The 10,566-nt window shown below is 29.3% G+C and overlaps 1 protein-coding gene across 6 annotated transcripts in view; it reads left to right on the top strand.

Annotated features, from left to right (window-relative positions):
• The first annotated feature begins 1,609 nt into the window (after positions 1-1,609).
• Positions 1,610-10,566, top strand: part of LOC108687805 — a 24,718-nt gene continuing 15,761 nt past the window's right edge. For 2 of the 6 annotated variants that reach the window (XM_018193772.1, XM_018193778.1), the window contains exons 1-2: positions 1,610-1,937; positions 9,651-9,783. The gene's annotated coding sequence lies outside the window, so the exon portion shown is untranslated. Of the gene's footprint in view, positions 1,938-4,674; positions 4,713-9,650; positions 9,784-10,566 lie in introns of those variants that run through there. The other 4 variants (XM_018193774.1, XM_018193776.1, XM_018193775.1 and 1 more) reach the window with 4 other exon arrangements.

Genomic DNA, 10,566 nt, shown 5'->3' on the forward strand with positions numbered 1-10,566 from the left:
TTTTGCACTAATACTTTTGTACTAATATCATGGTAAAATGCACAACGTTCTTAAAGTTTATCGTTCAACAATTTCTTGGAAACTATAAACTTTAACGAAGTAACGTAGCAATAACTACGACAAAAATGTAAGTTAAAATAAACAAGGTAATCCAACAGAACTTACGTTATGTAAACGTCCTCCTTCATATTTGTCTTGTGTTTGTAGTTTGTTATATAAGACTGTCTTTAGAAGCGGTGATATTAAGAGAAATCAATAGAAATTTCTTCTACAATATTAAAAGTCAAACGAAGATTTTAAACATGTATTATATGTTTATGGAGATTTATTTTATTGAAGTTTAATTTTATTCAAATATGCATATGAGGTAATGTAGATTAACCTACCGCATCATGATGCAAATAAAAACTTGGTTGTAACGTGTAAGTTACTTACTAAGTCTATTTCTTTTATCAATAGCTTTAAAAGAAATGTGTATGTGTGAAAATATCTAATATATGTTCCAATGACGTGTCTATTTTCAAAGATAGCATGTTTCTATTCATTTCTATGTTTTGCTCATTCTAAACGATTTTATCGGAACTTATCTATTTTATTTAAAAATTCCGACAAATAAATTCCGATAAATAGATAAGTTCCGATAAATTTCCTCTATAAGATAAATTTTTTTTACAATTATCCGTGCGAAAGTTATCAAAAGCGTAAGGAATGTAAAAATACGGTTCAACGTTTGCAGCAAATAAAAAGCATACTTTTAAACGAATTTTGATTTACGGAACAACTCATAAATCTATTTCACCTTGTAATTCTACCGAGTGCGCGGTCTAATTGTTAACACATGTATTTAGCACTTTGCGCAATTCTTAACCAACATTTCCAATCGTGGTCACGCGAGAAAAATAAAGAGAGACAAATATAGACTTTTGCACACCTTATGCGGTGCGAGACGAGACTCATCTATGTGACGCATGATTTGCGTGCATAAAGAGAAACCAACGCACATATTTCTTCGTGGCCATCGCTTGCGCGTTTTTTTTCTGGTCATGCGATTAGTATCGTCACAGTTGCACCTTAACGCGAACGCAAATTGAATACAAAACATTTCATTGTCAACATATTTATATTTATATTTATTTCTATCTGTAGCATCGTAGGAATATCGACGCGAAATTGCACTTAATTCTTTAAGACACGAATAGGAAAGACGTCAAAGACATACAAATTATTATTATTAATAACAAAATAATGCTGATAATATTGAGAAATAATATTGACAGTATTAACAAAAGCAAGTTTATCTAATTATTTAAACACACATGTGTCATAGACATGACAATAAAAGACTATTAAGTTAAATAGTCAATTATGTAATTATCGATTTTTCACTATTATCATGATATAATTTGTTTTATCTAATCTTTAATTTTTATACTTGGATACGATTTTAATATTTTATCTACTAAATCGTATATAATCAACGAATATCTGTTTATATCATCAAAACGTTCATATCATCGGGAATAGAATTGACTTGATTTGATGTCCGTGATCGTCATGTAGCATTTATCGTTAGATAAGAATGCTCTATTCATTAAAGCGAAGCGAACGAGGCAGCCCGTTACGTTCGCGTTGGAATGAGGCGTAGATTGCAGGAAGGCCTGCATCAGCGTTAAAGTGCATTATAGTGTCCTCGGTAGCGCACGGTTGTCCTAATTCGGTCGTCGTCGTCGTCACGAAGTGGACCCCAACCGTCTGCAGGACGTGCAATTGCATAACGGACTCACTGCGTGTCGGTCGGACTTACCACGAGTGGCTGGTAACTGCACTAGTGACGTTTCTGGGGCAAAGAAGTCCTTCGCGCTGCGATTCTGGTATTGATGCACGGTCAGATTAGTACATTTACTCTAAGAGAGCCGATCCTATTAAATCGGAAGAAGGTATTATAGATGAGGAGGTGTTATATACGATTATATCTTTCATATAATAATTACTTTTTGAGTAGCGCTCTTTGATCTTTCATATAATAATTACGAAATAAAATACATAGAAGTATAATACTTTTAAAAGTAAGTTTTTAGAAAACATTTCTATGACAATTCTTTATATTATATTAGAATAACATAAAGAAACTTTTTTTACAATTGTACTCAATTTGATTCTCAAATGCATATTTTGATAACGAGAATTTTAACTATATATATTACATTACATATATTTTGATAGTTCAAATTTTGCTTTTTGGATGTTTTCTTTTAAATTATTGTTAACATTAAATCAAGATTTGAATATAAAAATATAGAAGTGTAGAAAGTTTTATAATTAAATTTATATAAATTATAAAAATGAATGATTTCATAATTTCATATAGATACGAAATATACAAGCGCAGCCGTAATTAGAAATTATGTTATCGAAAAAGAAAAGAAAGAGAAACGAATTAAGGCAACGGGTAAACTGACTTTTCATTTCTGAAACGTATAATATAACTGCCGTTTTAACGCATTCAGCGCCTGTTAATTACAAGCGCTGAACGCGTTAATTAGACATATAATGTGTTATAGCGACTATGCATTAAATGCTATGCCGATTTCTCCTGATCGAGTAACTCCTTAGTCCACGTAATAAAAATGCTTAAAAGAGACTGCCAGCTGGTTCGGAAATGTGGCATTGGTTTGGCCTTGCACGACTTTGTTCCGTTTGCGCAAGAACGAGCGCGAACTCGGAGCTCTTTGTCATCGCCATTCCAACGACATGCAAGACTTGCCGTGAAAATGGAAATTTATCCTTACCTAATTCGTTGTTATTGTTTTCAAGATACTGACTTTCTTCGTGCTGATGCGTTTCTCTTCATCGAATCGATTTTCGAAGTATACCCGTGATCGATCCGCGAACCCTACATTGTTGTAAGGCGAGGGGAAAGCGCAGCAACCTGTATACAGTGAAAGAGAAAGGCCACGGGAAAGGATACGTACTATGATAGAGGCGGTTCGATCTCTTCTCTTGGTGCATCAACGCGGTGACCTTTTGTTGTTACGAAAGATTTAATACTTACGATTAGCGCCGTGCGCGAATAGAGAAATACATTATTGGTAAGATGCCGCACGACGAGACAATCGACGGTATAATCGTATTTCCGTATCCAACTAATAGAAAATGATAGATGGAAAGATTCTTTCGTGCAGTCAGAATATTCATTTGAATGTATAAACAATTGTCGAATGGGGCAAGTTGATCCTACAATTAATCAAAACACATGATTTTATTCGCTGATAAGACTCTACGAAGACATAAGTTATATTTCTCTCAAAATTTAATTTTAAATACATATCATTCATTTCTTAATTAATTTGAATACATCTCTTAATTAATTTGAATAATTTGATTACATCTCTTGAAGATTTTCTTGAAGGGAATTTGACAGTCATTTTGAAACACTATCTCTTCTTAAATGTTTAGTCTCTTCATAATTATAAAACTTTAGTCATATAACCTTCATAATATATCTAATCGTTTTTGTGGCGAAACTTTAATTAACTTCCATCAAACATACTTTCTGTAACTTTTACACAATGTCGATATCGTTATATGTCGTTGCGCAGCTTTTTTACTATATAAAACTATATACTTGCGCAACGACGCTGTAACGATATCGACACTCATTAAAAGTTACAGAATAAGGCAGCAGGGTGATCGTATAAAATATGAATGAAAGCAAAAAAAAGACGATGGAAAAGCACATTTGTCACGAGGATAAAACATTTCTATTAGACTCTTATTAGAGAAAGACTTCCGAAGATTATTACATATTGAATTTAAATACCTAGACAGAGATTCACATGGTATATTATTCTTCTCATAACATAAAGAAAGGTTGTTGAGTCACGATTGTATGAAGGACGAGAGATCATTTTTTTTATCGTTTCGTTATTATTCCATCGATAATGAATGTTGTGAAGGAGCCGGTTTCTAATAATTAATCTTTTATCTGTGTTCAACTTATTTGCATTAATATACATAAAATGTTAACCTATTAATAATTAATTGCGTATATGTGCTACCAGTATTCTTTTGTGACTTTTGTGTCGGTATGAAAAGAAGAAAACAGAATCAATCATATGCTTGGATAATGCTTCACAATAATTTTGTCAACAGCATTATCCATGGTACCAATGGTCAATATGTTACATTAACGATAATGTCATTAAAATCTGATTAGAATTATTATTGTTCATAATATAAACTTGACTTTTATAAAAAATTCTGCCGAAGCAAAACAGATGTTCAGTTTCTTTGTTTAAAAAAAGAAACATTGCACTCCATCCTTGATTTTAATGACCGACGAACTATAATTTCATGCTTGATGAATACAGAAAGAGAACAAAAGAAGAAACATGTTTAAGAAAATTTTATCAATGTCGATAAAATAATACTTATACAATTATTTTTAAAATCTGACTGTTTGAAGAGAAAAATATAAATTTTCGTTATTTCTCGATAGTTTATCAAGTATTTCTATCTAAACTCAATTTTAATCGTTAATTAACTTTTATCATAGATGTGTCAATTTACTGTTGGCAGTGATTGCCTGAATATTTCACTTTCGCAGACTTTCTTTTAAACAATACTAACGATCTAGCGATGCACCAATAATTCAGTGAATGCTAATGCGACGGCAACCGACATAGAACATCCGGCCAGCATTAATTACGCTTGTAAGTTTTATAGCTAGAATGATGCGAAAATAGTGCTTTAATAATTTATTTCCGATGTGCGCTTAAGGGCGATAAATAAGTAGAGCGACCACGCGAGCATGAAAATGGATTACGATGGTCGACCGACCTGTCGTTAACGTCGGTGATTCATGATGTTAGAGAAGCACTGAAAGGATAACGCCTTCCACACATGCCGACACTATTTCGTGAATTTATGACTCGTGCACTTTATGATAAGGATGCGCATGCGTTCTTTATGATGAGACGGATTAACAAGCGCGTTTGAGATACATTCCCGCTCGTGTATAATTTTTAAAATTACATCGAGGTAGAGCTTTAGTTATTTGCATTAATCTAAATAATATTTGGATACTTGTAGGATTAAGTTTGTAAGGAAAAATTAAAACAACAGATAAGAATAACAATAATAATAGATTTATATATAAAGCAAATAATTTTAATTTAAAAAATCAAAATTGAACGAAAATTTATGTAAATTTAATTTATTTTTAAACCGATTTTAATCTAAAAGTAATTCTGAATTAATAGTTTATAAAAAAGCTTTAAGAATTTTTCTTTATGATAAAACACCTTAAAAAGATGCATTGCTTAAGTACGTTTAATTATATTTTTATGTAATTTTACAAGAAAAAGAATTTGCTTATCGTTGTTTGGTATGCGAGTGTCACATTCCGAGTTTTTTTTACGTTTGCTATTAATAAAGTTAGTTAAAGATTCTTGGCGAAGAATTTCGCAAGGACGCGTAGCGTCTTCGAGAGACTAGCATATTATAAAGATAGAATCTATCTGTAGATGATCATCATGCGCACACTGTGAAGAAAACTAATGATTTGCAAAAAATGTAAAATGACATCATACTAAGTAACACGACAGTTGTATTGATAATAATATGTATTGATAATTTCGAGGCCGTTTGTTTTAGCACTACTTTTCTAAATCAATAATTTAGTTAATTTTCTTGCAAATATTATATTTACAGATTATACAAAAATTTTTTAATCATATTATTCTCTCACATACGTCAAATAAGATGAACGGAGTGCACTGTAAGGTGGAATTTTTGCAAAATGCGAACATCGGATTGCGGTTATGCGATCGATTCGTGCGGATAAACGGAGGTAGTCACGGCATGATCGACAAGTCGCGCAAAATTGCGCGATTAATGGTGAATCGGTCAAATTAACGGTAATAATAAACGATTACTTAAATGATGAACGCTGTAGAATTAGATCAAAGGGTTATAAATCAGGATCAATTTCTGACAATCGATCAAGTCGTTCTATTCCGCAGTTTAAACGGTTTGACTATCACGAAATATGCTATTATTTCTATCCAAACTGCTTTTAATTGATTTTAATTTTAACATGCACAAATTTAAAGATTGATATGAAAAACGAGTTTTAATGATTTTTAATAAATAATTTTGAAATAATGAAGTTTTTTTTTCTATCTTTGAATGACTTTTTTATTTTTATTCCAAACTTTCAATTATTGCATAAATTTAACTTGCTTATATTATTAGAATCATTAAAGATTTATTATTTACGACTTTCTTTCAGACATACATTTACATAATTTCTACGATATTTTATAGTAGACATTTATTTTCGACGTAAAAGTAAAAGTTTAAAGTTAATGTTAATTATGCAAATTACTGATAATGTAGAATCAATTTATTACAATTTTGCAATAGAAGCATGTTAGATTAAAAAATTTTCTTTAAATTAATTTATATAAAAATTATGCCATCAATTGTCATAGAATTGGATTTAATTAAATTATCTATGACACACAAAATTGCGCAAGCCAAATATAATTATTATCTAATGTAATTTAAACGTAGTTATTTTTCCATAAAGCAATATTTTATAATATCATACAAAAAAACCAGAACTTATTTTAAAGATTTACTACCCTTAACAATGGATTCACAGAATTATGCATGAAATAGAATTTATAATAAAGAAATATAATAATAATATCTTTTTTGTTATGAAATATAATACGTTTAACTGACATAATCTATAAATTATTCTATAAATCATATGCTATAAATGCCAGTATCTTCGATCATCCCATTAACAACAATGATACTGTTCTTGTTAATCGTAAAATCATTTGCATTATTAGCGAAGATTATATTTTGAAATGCACGTTTTTCGCAATGCTGTGTGATTTATCCCATAAATTTAGTGGTAATATTTATGATCCTTAAATCGTAAAGTTACAACGCCGTTATAGTTGTAACACAAGACTTTCGTTTCTTATACCGTGGAAAAGTATCCTACTTTTACACGCTCCTCCGCTTTTATACCGTATACTCGATTTGAACTTCAGTGCCTATTGTATTCTTAATTAAACTTCCGCGTCGCGATCTATTATTTAATCATCATGTAACATTATTGGGCACAATTTACTAGAAGACATAAATACTTGAAAAGATAGATGCATTTGTGTGCACAAGTAATATCGCATGCAAAGAGAAGCGATATCGCTTTTGCATGCATTGCTTTGTTATGCATTGATATATTGAATATTGTAAATTTCATCGGTATTTTACGTAACTTGCCAGGCTCCAAGCAAAGGTATTTATTTATCTCGTAACGTGATATTCTGTGTATTAATCATAACATTTCGGAAGTGATATACTTATATATTCTTAAATATATACATACTTATACAATATTGCGAATATAAGTATTATGAGCGTTAATTTAAGGAAGATATTTTCTAATTTATTTTATGTCATTTTGCAACAAATTTGAGAGGTTTATACATTTATCCATTTTTATTAGTAGGATAGAATAATAGATGAAACAATGAATAATGTATCTATTATATGATTGTCTATTTCATTTGTCCTGTTATTTTTTTTTTTTTTTGGAGATTCTATTGAGAATATATATATATATATATATACAATTAAAGAAAAAGGATCATCAAGAAGTTACAAAGTGTGACAAAATCAATAATTCGTAAAATTTATTGCACTTTTATAAATTTTTGCTTATGCTATTGAGATAGTATTCTTCTCATAGTTCTTTTCGTATATCAAAGCATCTTTCTCAGATGGATTACGACATCGTCAACGCGAATGGGGTCTTTGAGACGATCGTAACAGTTGAGCGCGAATAATTACATATCCTCCTCACCGCTTGTTAATATTTTGCAATATAAAATTATTGTTAGATCAATACAATCACTATAATGAAGAAAATGGAGAAATGAATTTGACAAACGAATACTGAAACCATTAGACTTCTAATCTGCTTATCGATTTAAGCAAATGATGACATAAATCATCAAGCAATAGCGTATTTAAATATATATACAATATTATAATACAAATATAAAAATTTGTTATTTTTAATTGCTGCTATATGATAAAATAGTAAGGACAATGATGCTGTAAAAGTTCATAATTTATTTTTATTATATATTTATGAAGGAAATATAATTTGTTTTGTTTAAGGAAAAAAAATTTTACTAATCTTTGATAAGATATTATAGTATATTTAGTTCTTTACGCGATACTTAATACTTTTACTAGTTAAGATTAGATGCTTTATATAGGTTACATTTGAAGATATTAATGTGTATAACTCATTCATTCTTGTTTGTTTTCGCTTAGATATCATATTATCGTTCATCGATTTATCTTTAGTCTATATTGCAAACTATAATAATACAATATTTTTGTATTATAATGTAGAGCACAATATTAATGTGTATAACTCATTCATTCTTGTTTGTTTTCGCTTAGATATCATATTATCGTTCATCGATTTATCTTTAGTCTATATTGCAAACTATAATAATACAATATTTTTGTATTATAATGTAGAGCACAATAATTTAATAATACAAAATTAATAATCTAATTTGGGATTGAGGAAATAATAAAACTTTTAATTTCAAATTTAAATTAATGGAAAGATTAAATTAATACGTTTCATAGAATATTGTGTGCTGGAAGTTAATATCAAAGAGAAAATATCCAACAGTGCTGATGTTGGTGCTAATATTAAGGAAATCCCTTGAAACGATTATTGTCTGTAATAATGATCGTGACAGCCATGTCCCAGTTGCTTCGCTTGCGGACCACGTGCACTTTATTGTTCCTTTCGTTGGGAAGACCTTACCTAAGATATATCCTGTCATTTTTCTTCAATGAAGATCTATGGGCTGTGCGATTGAAAATCTGACATGCAATTTTACATGCAAAAAACTTGCAACAATTTAATACAACAATTTTTCATTACATTACAAAATTTCATTATATTACAATACAAAATTATGAGAGTGTTTCTCATATTACTCTTTTGAATATATTCTAGAAATTAATTAAAATAATTACAAAAAGTAACTTAAATAATTTTATGAATTATCGAGGTTCTAATAAGTTAAACTAATTTTTTTTCTATCCACATTTACAACTTTATGCATCTATGCTTTATATGTACATGTGTACACGTGTAATTTAATTGCCATTTGTTCCGTTTACTTTAGATTACAAAATACAATTCACCATCTTAAATAAAAAATTTAAATAAAAGTTTAATGCTTATGTATATAAATTATGAACAATGATAAAATATCACTTTATGAAATTACTTTATCATAAAAAAGATCGAAATTTCGCTTAGATATCATATTATCGTTCATCGATTTATCTTTAGTCTATATTGCAAACTATAATAATACAATATTTTTGTATTATAATGTAGAGCACAATAATTTAATAATACAAAATTAATAATCTAATTTGGGATTGAGGAAATAATAAAACTTTTAATTTCAAATTTAAATTAATGGAAAGATTAAATCCGTTATATAAATCCGTTTTTTTTTGTTAAATCCGTTATATAAATTTCTTACTTAATTTGTTATTAATTGACAAAAATTTGTTCATTTTAGATAGATGGTATCGTATTAAAAAATATAAATCAACGAAGATAATGGATCCCCCTGCCTGACGTTGTGACCAAGACAAATCTCTTCCGAATATTTTCCATTCACCTTTATTCTCAGTGTCGTCTTAAAGTACAAGGTACGTAAATAACTAATTATATTTGGAAAAAAGTCGCTTCGCTCAAAAACATGAAGTTTTACTTATAAGATGTGATTCTAAAGATTAATCATACAGATTTTATCGGACGAGTAAATCGTTTCGATCAAATTATTTTTATTCAATAATTTAATTCAGTTCAGGATATATTTGGTTGATAGAGATCGTATGATTTGTTCACGCCGTCGATAGATGCTGCTTTATCCTTTAAATTCAGTTGAGAAAGTTGCCGGGATGATTTCCTGTGTTAGTCGCTGTGTAGGTCGCACTGGGATCCTTTTACTCTCATACCATATATCTCACGATTCTTCCCGTATATTCACAACGATTAGATGTCTCCGAACCGATTTCGCATCCACAACGTGATCATTTTTCGATGCAATCAGATAGTTAATTATAGCTATTTCCTGATGGCGCGCCGATAATTTCGATGAAGAAATTTCAATGAACCGCTAAATTTTTATCGTAAGTTTTCGATATAAAATTTACAATTTATTAATAATTTATCGTCTGTTTTAATGAAGTTAAATCTAACTCATTGGATGATTATAAAAAATATGGTCTTTTTAAATATCTCTAATGCCTTTATAATTTTACATATATAATTTTTTATACTTGAAAAATGTAATAATATACATATAAATAATAAAAATATAAAAATTTAATTTGGCGCTTCGCCTTGACGATATGATTTTGTATACATACATTCTAGCGGCTGTAATTCTTGCCGGAAATAAAAAATTAAGAAATATTTTAAATTTTTAT

This window comes from Atta colombica, unplaced genomic scaffold, assembly GCF_001594045.1.
Source record: "Atta colombica isolate Treedump-2 unplaced genomic scaffold, Acol1.0 scaffold216, whole genome shotgun sequence".
NCBI lineage: Eukaryota > Metazoa > Arthropoda > Insecta > Hymenoptera > Formicidae > Atta > Atta colombica.